This window comes from Lonchura striata, chromosome 26 (genome assembly GCF_050655825.1).
Source record: "Lonchura striata isolate lonStrDom1 chromosome 26, ASM5065582v1, whole genome shotgun sequence".
Lineage (NCBI taxonomy): Eukaryota > Metazoa > Chordata > Aves > Passeriformes > Estrildidae > Lonchura > Lonchura striata.
Window position 1 is genome coordinate 3,292,826 of NC_140728.1, and position 10,127 is coordinate 3,302,952.

Here is a 10,127-nt window from a genome sequence, read left to right on the forward strand (position 1 = left end):
TTCATTGTTTCTTTTTCCCCCATTTTTTTCCTTTTTCTCTTCACTTATTTTTTTTCTTTTTTTTCCTTTTTTCTTTTTTCTTTCTTATTTCTTTTTTCTTTTTCCCCCAATTTTCCCTTCCCCCATTTTTTTTCTTTTTTTTTTCCTTTTTTTTTTTTTTTGAGCGCAGTAATTTTTTCAAGGCTGTGGAAACACAATCAGCTGCGCACATGTTCGCTGCCGCTTCCAAAATTCCCCCTGGTGCGGCTCCGCGGGCCATGATAACAAAAGCGCGGGGGCTGCCGAGATAAGGCTTTGTCAGCCGAATAATTCCCATTTATTTGGGAACACCTTTGAAAAAATACCGGGCTGCTCGGTCCCCGAAGGAATTTGGAATAGTTTAGAAGGAATTTGAAATAGTTTTGAAAGAATTTAAAATACTTCTGTAACGTCCTTGAGCCGCTGGAATTCCTCGCTGGGCTGGGAAGATGCAAACTGCTTTGGGAAGCTGTGGCTCATTCCCTGATTTTTATCCCTGCCTGCAGAAATTGTGATTTTGCTGCTGGGAAAGGTCAGAAATCAGCAAAAAATATATAAAATAAATAAAGGCTGGCTTGTCCAGACAAAACACAGCAACGGAGAAAAGCCTGAATCCCAAAATGATCCCAAAAGTGACGCCCCTGACCGATCCTGCTGGGATATTCATGGTGAAAATCCATATTGGGAATGGTGAAAATCAATATTCACGGTGAAAATGCACATTGGGAATGGTGAAAATCAATATTCACGGTGAAAATGCACATTGGGAATGGTGAAAATCAATATTCATGGTGAAAATCCACATTGGGAATGGTGAAAATCAATATTCACGGTGAAAATCCACATTGGGAATTGTGAAAATCAATATTGACGGTGAAAATCCAGATTGGGAAGAGCCAGGGATTGGGAATTGTGAAAATGAATATTCACGGTGAAAATCCACATTGGGAATGGTGAAAATCAATATTCACAGTGAAAATCCACATTGGGAATGGTGAAAATCAATATTCACGGTGAAAATTCACATTGGGAATGGTGAAAATCAATATTCACTGTGAAAATCTACATTGGGAATGGTGAAAATCCACATTGGGAAGGGCCAGGGATTGAGGATTGTGCATTCCCTGGTTTTGTTTTATTCCTTAGGATATCATTCATATTTTAGGATAGAATTTATAATTTTTTTTCCTCCCACACACACCAGTGTCACCTCAGCTGCTTCCCCCTGTGCCATTTGAACACAATTTGCTGCTTCTTTGTCATCTAAAGAATATTTAAATCGCAAACAAACTCCCCAAATTAATAAGTGCAAAGTAAGGCAAGACCGAAGGCTTTGTTCTGTCAGCTCAGGAGGTTTTTTTGGGGTTTTTTTTGTGGAAATAAAAATAAATCTTTGTGATTTTAGAAGCTCCAAATGCCCCCGGTGACGGCGAACGCCGAGCTCACAGCCACAACCCCCTTCCCCTTCCTGCCCAGGGCTTTCATTTGTGCCATTAATTATCGCAATTAATGCAATTAATGCAATTTACGGCACGGATGGGAAATTTTTCGTGTCCTCAGCGTGGATTTGCTGTGCTGAGAAACCCGAGGATGGTGCAGAACTGATGGGAAAAAAAAGGGGCAGAGAATTCCTGCAGCGCCAAAGAAGGAATTTTGCTGGGTGACATCAGAACTTCCAAAAATCTCCTTTTTCCCCCCAATTTTCTTTCACTTTACAGTGGAAACATCCCTTGGTGTGGGCAGGAAATATTTGAGGAATCCATGGGATCAGTCAGCTGCTTTTAATCCGGGGTGCAGGGGAAGAGAAGGGCCCCAGATCCCACATTTTTAACCAAAAAAAGCAATTTTGGACTCCAGCAAAGTGAAAACCACAGCGGTGCCTTTTGGCCCTTCTGGTTTTGGGGCTGCGTCTTTGGAAATGGAAATTTTTAGTTTTTTTGGGTTTTTTTTAATCCCAGACTTGCTGGGTTTGGTTCTGTTCCTGGGGTTTGTGGGGTGTTTTTGGGTGGTGGCCCCAAAGTTCCCTCCAGATGAAATGGAGCCTCTGCAAGGCTCTGCTGGAAATGCAAAAAAAAAAATTCAACTTCAGGATCCCAAAAAGCCTAAAACGTGTGGGTGTGGGCAGGGAAATGGGGGGAAAATTCCAGGAAAACCAAATTTTGGTCACTGCTGGCCGTAGATAGGCGGCTTCCTGGTTTGGGCGGCGTTAAAAAAAGGAAATTCCTTGGGATTAAAAATGATAAAAAATAATAAAAACAAAAAACCCCCAGTGGCTTCCAGGAGCTCGGCAGGGTGAGGTCGGCCTTGGCCGAATCGTAAAATCGGGATTGTGGTTTTGGAATGTTGCTGAGGAGGGGAAAAGTGGGAGATTTCCAAGGGATGTGGGGCTGGTTCTGGTGGGATGGAGCCTGGGGAAAATTTTCCCATGGGGAAAATTCCTGCTGATTCCATGGGAAAATTCCTGCTGATTCCATAGGGAATTCCTGCTGATTCCATAGGGAATTCCTCCTGATTCCATGGGGAAATTCCTCCTGATTCCATAGGGAATTCCTCCTGATTCCATAGGGAATTCCTCCTGATTCCATGGGAAAATTCCTGCTGATTCCATAGGGAATTCCTCCTGATTCCATAGGGAATTCCTCCTGATTCCATGGGGAAATTCCTCCTGATTCCATAGAAAATTCCTCCTGATTCCATAGGAAAATTCCTCCTGATTCCATAGGGAAAATTCCTGCTGGTTCCATAGGAAATTCCTCCTGATTCCATAGGAAAATTCTTCCTGATTCTAAAAGGAAATTCCTTATTCCATGAGGAATTTCCTCCTAATTACATGGGAAAATTCCTCCTGATTCCACAGGAAAATTCCTCCCGATTCCAAGAGGAAATTCCTGATTCCATGAGGAATTTCCTCCTAATTCCACAGGAAAATTCCTCCTAATTCCATGGGAAAATTCCTCCTGATTCCAAAAGGAAATTCCTGATCCCATGAGGAAGTTCCCCCTGATCCTGTAGGAAAATTCCTGCCTATTCCACGTGGAAATTCCCAATTCCATGGGGAAATCCCTCCTGATCCCACCTGATTTTTTCGGAGCGTTTTTTCCCCTTCCTTTGTCCTTTTTGCAGCCGTTCGGGGGCCTCGGTTCCCTTTTCCCAAGGAAATCTCCAACGAAATCTCATTTTCATGGGAGCAGAGCGAGGCAGCCCCAGGTGAAATCTGCATTTTAGAACCAAAATTCAGCCGGGGAAGACACCAGGAGAGAGAGAAAGAAAGAAAGAAAGAAAGAAAAAAAAAATTTAAAACCCTAAAAAATAAAAGCAAAACTGAAACCAGAATTTCAGAAAACAACCTGGCCTTGGAAAGCCCCAGACGGGATAAATTTAGGTCATTTCAGGGGATGATCTGTGGCCACCAATTATGCAAAGGGTAAAAACAAAAACCACTGCCCTGATGTTTTACATTTAAAATTCAGCTTTTTTTTCCACGCCCCTGATCCTGCCCTGAGGAAATTCCTTGGGTTTGGAATTTTTTGAAGAATTCGGGGTTGCATGTTATTTTTTAGATTTTTTTTTTAAATAAATAAATAAATAACTAGATTACTAACTAAATAACTAACTAACTATATATATATATATATAATATTTTTGATTTGATGTTGGGAGCTTGGGGCTCCTCAGAGGAGCAGCACAAAGGGAATTTCCTGGGATTTGCTGCCCTGCCTGTTGGAGGGAAAAAGGGAAAAAGGGAAAAAGGGAAAATCCCTGAAGCTGAGCTTAGGGCAGGGAGGGGGAATTTAAACCAGGTTTAAACTGGAGCCTGGAGAGAATCATTCCCTGTCAGGGATGGAGAAAATCCTGAAGGATTTCCTGGGAGGATAATTTTTTTATTCTGGGATAATAGTTTTTTTCATTCTGGGAGAATATTTTTTTTTATTGTGGGACAATTTTTTTTTTTTTCTGGGATAATATTTTTTTTTTATTCTGGGATGATAATTTTTTTATTCTGGGATAATATTTTTTTTTTTTTTTTATATTCTGGGATAATAATCTTTTTTCTCTCCAGGGAAAGGTGTCCCTCATTTTTTTCACCCCAGGTTCACAGTGACAGGTTCAGCTGGGCCAGGCTGCTCCAAAACTCAGCAGGAAAAGCCTGAGGAGAGATCCCAGTTCCATAATCAGTGAAATTTGGGGTGCTGGGAGATGAACACCCTGGGAAGTTTTGGGGTTCTGGGACATGAACACCTTGTGAAATTTGGGGTTTTGGTAGATGAACAACCTGGGAAGTTTTGGGGTTTTGGTAGATGAGCATCTGCTAAAATTTGGGGTTCTGGGAGATGAACACCTTGTGAAATTTGGGTGTTTGGGAGATGAACATCTGGTGAAGTTTTGGGGTTTTAGGACATGAACATCCTGTGAAGTTTTGGGGTTTTGGGAGATGAACACCCTGTGAAATTTGGGTGTTTGGGAGATGAACATCTGGTGAAGTTTTTGAGTTCTGGAGATGAACATTGGTAAAGTTTGGGGTTCTGGGACATGAACATTTGGTGAAGTTTTGGGGTTTTGAGAGACGAACACCCTGTTAATTTTTGGGGTTTGGGGAGATGAACGTTGGTAAAGTTTGGGGTTCTGGAGATGAACACCCTGTGAAGTTTTCGGGTTTTAGGAGATGAACACCCTGTGAAATTTTGGTGTTTGGGACATGAACATCCTGTGAAGTTTTGGGGTTTGGGGAGATGAACGTTGGTAAAGTTTGGGGTTTGGAGAGATGAATACCGTGTGAAATTTGGGGTTTTGGGACATGAACACCCGGTGAAGTTTTGGGGTTTGGGGAGATGAACACCCTGTGAAGTTTCGGGATTTGGAGAGATGAACGTTGGTAAAGTTTGGGGTTTGGAGAGATGAACATCTGGTGAAATTTTGGGATTTCGCCTGGGAAACCCCTGGGAAACGCTGGAGCAGCTCCAGGGCAGGAGGATGAGGAACATTTTGCTCTCCCCACTGGGTTTTGGGGTCCTGGGGAGCTCCAACCTCCCCCAAACCCACGAGCAGGATACGGAAGAGCTTCCAAAAACCCCCAACAAAAGCTGCAGCTCCAGCAGGGCCGGGAGCAAATTCTGCTTTAAAACCCCCCCAAACCCCCCCTGCTGCTGGCAGGGAGGAAGGGGAGAAGGAGAGGAAGGAGATCTGGCTCTGCTGAGAATCCTGAAAGGTTTCCTGGAGACACCAGCACAGCCCGTGGCAATTTCACCTCCCGAGCTCTGCCACTTCCTCCAGGGCTGCCAGGCCGTGCCAGCTGCTGGCACGGGCACAGGGGCGCAGAGCCTGGGTGAAAAAACGCCCGTCGCTTGGCTTTTAAAACATTTTTAAAGTTATTTTTAAAAAAAAAATATTTATTTAAATATTAAAAATAATCATAATAAAATGGTTATAAAATAACAATAATACAATTAGAGCGATAAAATGGAGAGTTAGGACAATTACAAGGCAATAAAAAGTAAAGAATTGTGGACGCTAAGTCACAAAGAGCATCCCTTGTGAACAAAGGAATAACATTAAAAACAACAGCCTGTTGCATATTCATATATCCTTCATGGTTATGCATACATTTATTTAAAATAACAATTCTATCTGTTGTATGTCAGCTGTTTCCTTTAATAGCCAAGGCCTGAAGAAATTCGCTTGTTCTGATAAGAAAACCATAAATTCCTTTTCTTTGGAAAATTTAGGTTTTCCTCGAAGCGAGTATCTCATTCCTAAACAAAAAAAACCCTCCCCCCACATACAGAGTCTCTATTTTAACATTATGTTGGAAACTAAAAGTATATTTACCTCATAAAATATGGATTTTTCACAGCCTGGGTGCCTGGAGGGCCTGGGGGGTGCTCAGCTCTCACACTCTCAGCAGCACGTCGATTTCTGATTTTTTTTTTGTTTCCTAAATGAGTTTTGTCAAGAGAAAAATGAGGTTTTTTTCCCACTAATGGGATGGGTAATGAAAACATGGGGTTGATATTCATGGTGGACATTGGTATAGGGAAGAGCAAGGGGTTGGGGATTGTGAAAATCAATATTTGTGGTAAAAATCCATATTGGGAAGAGCAAGGGATTGAGGATTGTGAAAATCAATATTCACGGTGAAAATCCATATTGGGAATTGTGAAAATCAATATTCGTGGTGAAAATCTATATTGGGGATTGTGAAAATCAATATTTGTGGTAAAAATCCATACTGGGGATTGTGAAAATCAATATTCACTGTGAAAATCCATATTGGGAAGAGCCAGGGATTGGGAATTGTGAAAATCAATATTCACAGTGAAAATCCACATTGGGAATGGTGAAAATCCACATTGGGAATGGTGAAAATCAATATTCACTGTGAAAATCCATATTGGGGATTGTGAAAATCAATATTCATGGTGAAAATCCATATTGTGGGTTGTGAAAATCAATATTCACGGTGAAAATCCACATTGGGAATGGTGAAAATCAATATTCATGGTAAAAATTCACATTGGGAAGAGCCAGGGATTGGGAATTGATTTTCCAGGTTTTTTTTTTTGCTCTGCTCAGAGCATTCAGCTGCTCCTGGCCTCAGTTTCCCTCCAGCCAGGAAACATTCAGACACTCCAAAATACCCACACGGAACCCTAAAATTGACAATATTTATTCTGCACTTCCAGGGCACGGAGCCCATTTGTATTTAGGTGATTAATTATGAATAATTTTCTTTTATTAAAGGTAATAAAGACCTTCAGGATGGGAGCAAATCCCCGGGTGGGAGACGATGCCTTTCAAAACAACTCCACAAACACAGAACCAAAGGATTTAATTCCCCTTGAAAATATCATTGTGCACTGAAACGGCCGGAGCAGCCCCTTGGAAAGGCACCTGGTAATTAACAGGGTGTAAATTAATCAGCTTCCCGCAGGATTTTGGGACTTCCAGAGCTCGGAGCTGCCTTTTGTGGAGACAATTCCCAGGGGGACTTTGAATTCCAAGGGGTGGCAAGCCCAGATTTGGGAATATCACTGTTTTAAAAGCACCCTCAGCCCAAAATTGGGATTTTTTTGGGGGTTCTGGTGCCAACCTGGAGATAAGGAGGACAAAGGAGCTGCCTGGGAGCCCAGGGAAAGGGGGAAATGTGGGATTTGGTTTCCTGGGAGAAGCTGCCAAAGGGTTTTTGCTGCCTGGCCGGGGAATTTGTGACAAGGACAGGACCTGGCTGGCTCCGGAGTGTGGCACAGCTGATGGGAAAAGGGATTTAGGGGAGAATTTGCCTCCAAAATCAGGTGGGCTCCGGGCAGAACTGAGCTTTGCTCCTTCCTCCAGGCAGCAAAGGATGTTGTGGTGGGTGAAACCAGCTCGGTGTGACTGTATTTAAATCAGCAGAAATGTAAAATAAACGGGGTTTAATGTAAAGTGGGGTCAAATGTGTGTAAAAACGTCTCACGGGGTATAAATAAAGTTCCTCCGGCTCAGCAAGCAGTGATTCCTGAGGTTCCCACACAAGGAATAAAAACAGGAATAAAGAAATGCTCGTTAGTAAAAGAAACAATCAAAGTGAGATTCCTGCAATTAGTTAAAGAGGAGATCAGAGCTGCCTAAATATTGGGTGAGCTAAAAATCAAACTGGTGGGAAAAAAAAAAAATAAATATCTCTAAAAAATAACTGTCAGAGACTCCACCCCTGCTGCCCAGGACATGGCACTGGGCAGGGTGGGGCTGCCAGCATCCGTGCTGGGGACCTGGCCCTGAGAACCCCAAATTTCACAGGGCGTGTGTCCTCAGAACCCCAAACTTCACTGGGTGTTTGTCTCCCCAAACCCCAAATTTCACTGGGTGTTTTTATCCCAAAACCCCAAATCTCACATCTTCCAATCCCCCAAATTTCACTGGATGTTTGTCTCCAAAACCCCAAACTTCACAGGGTGTTAATCTCCCAAAACCTCAAACTTCACGGGGTATTTTTCTCCCCAAACCCCAAATTTCACTGGATGTTTGTCTCCCTGAACCCCAAACTTCACAGGGTGTTCATCTCCCAAAAACTCAAACTTCAGAGGGTATTTTATCCCAAAACCCCAAATCTCACATCTCCCAATCCCCCAAATTTCACTGGATGTTCATCTCCCCAAACTTCACAGGTGTTCATCTCCCTAAACCCCAAACTTCACTGGGTGTTCATATCCAGAACACCAAATTTCACAGGTGTTTTTCTCCCCAGATCCCAAATCTCACATCTCCCAAACCCCAGACTTCACTGGATATTTGTCTCCCAGAACCCCAAACTTCAGAGGATGTTTGTCCCCCAAAATCCTGGGAGGAGCTGCTTTTCCTACCTGAAATAAATCCCTGATTTTCTGCCTGTGACTCCTCTCTCCCCCCTTTCCCTGTGCTTTGAGGAGGAGCAGGGCTTGGCTGTGACCCCCTAAAGGGGAATTTTGGGGTCAGGCTGCAGGTTCCTCCCTCTGGAGCTGGCCAGGGAAAATCCCTCCTGGCCATCAGGATGGACCCAAACCTTTTCAGAACTTCTGCCCTTGTTTCCTACAGAAAAACCCACCGTAAATCCCCATAAATTCTCCATCCTTTGGCTGATTTCTGCCCAGCCTGACCACGGTGGGACAATCCTACAAAGTGTCCCCAAACAGGGCACTCGGGAGAGGCTCTGACCCCACTGAGGAGTGGCTGCAGCCATGGAGAAACCCCTCAGGAGTTTGGGGATTTTTGGGAGAGCAGCTGGGCAGCTGTGCCACATCTGGATGTCACCAGAGCCTGGCAGGTGGCACCTCGGTGTCTAATCCTGCCAGCCCAGCCTGCTGTTATCGAGGCCCTGTGGCCACCCCGAGAGCAGAGAGGACAGAGATAAAGCAAAAAAAGCGCTTTTTTTGGAGGGGTTTTGGGGTTTTTGTTTTTTTTTATTATTTTTTTGGTGCTCCTGCTGCTCCAGGCTTGGGTTTCTCAGAATGCAGCGAAGGAGAAATGAGACAAACAGATGTGTGGGGATGGGGACAGGGGGTGATAGCACTGCCAGCAGTGTCCCTGTCCCCGTCCCCAGGCACAGGGAGAGGCTGCCCGGAGCTATCGGCGCCCTGCAGAACAAAGGGGCAGAGCTGCCTGCACTTCCAGAGGCAGCAGGGCCATGAAACTGCAGGCTTTCCATGGAAATCCCACATTTCTCCTCAGCCCTGCAGGGTTTCAATGGAAATTCCACAATTTTCCTCAGCCCTGCAGGTTTTTCAATAAAAATCCCAAATTTTTCCTCAGCCCTGCAGGGTTTCAATGGAAATCCCAAATTTTTCCTCAGCCCTGCAGGGTTCGGAATGAAAATTCCTAATTTTTCCTCATGGTTTAGAATGGAAATCCCAATTTTTTTCCTCAGCCCTGCAGGTTTTTCAGTGGAAATCCCAATTTTTTCCTCAGCCCTGCAGGGTTTGGAATAGAGATCCCACAATTTTTCCTCATGGTTTGGAATGGAAATCCCACAATTTTTCCTCATGGTTTGGAATGGAAATCCCACATTTTTCCTCAGCCCTGCAGGGTTTCAATGGAAATCCCACAATTTTCCTCAGCCCTGCAAGGTTTCAATGAAAATCCTGAATTTTTCCTCAGCCCTGCAGGGTTTGGAATGAAAATCCCTAATTTGTCCTCAGCCCTGCATATATCCTAAGGAATAAACCAAAACCAGGGACTGCACAATCCTCAATCCCTGGCCCTTCCCAATATTGATTTTCACCATTCCCAATGTGGATTTTCACCGTGAATATTGATTTTCACCATTCCCAATGTGGATTTTCACCGTGAATATTGATTTTCACCATTCCCAATGTGGATTTTCACTGTGAATATTAATTTTCACAACCAATGTAGATTTTCACTGTGAATATTAATTTTCACAACCAATGTAGATTTTCACCACGAGTATTGATTTTCACAATCCCCAATCCCTGAACCTCTCAGGGCTCTCCTGTGAAACACGGTTGGCAAATGCTCCAAGACAGCCCAAAATCCCAATTTTTACCCCAAAATCCTGCCCTGATGGAGCCAGGATAGCCCTCGGTGCTTTCCCCCCCCCAGGATGGTTCCCCTGATGGCAGCAAGGGAGACAACAAGAA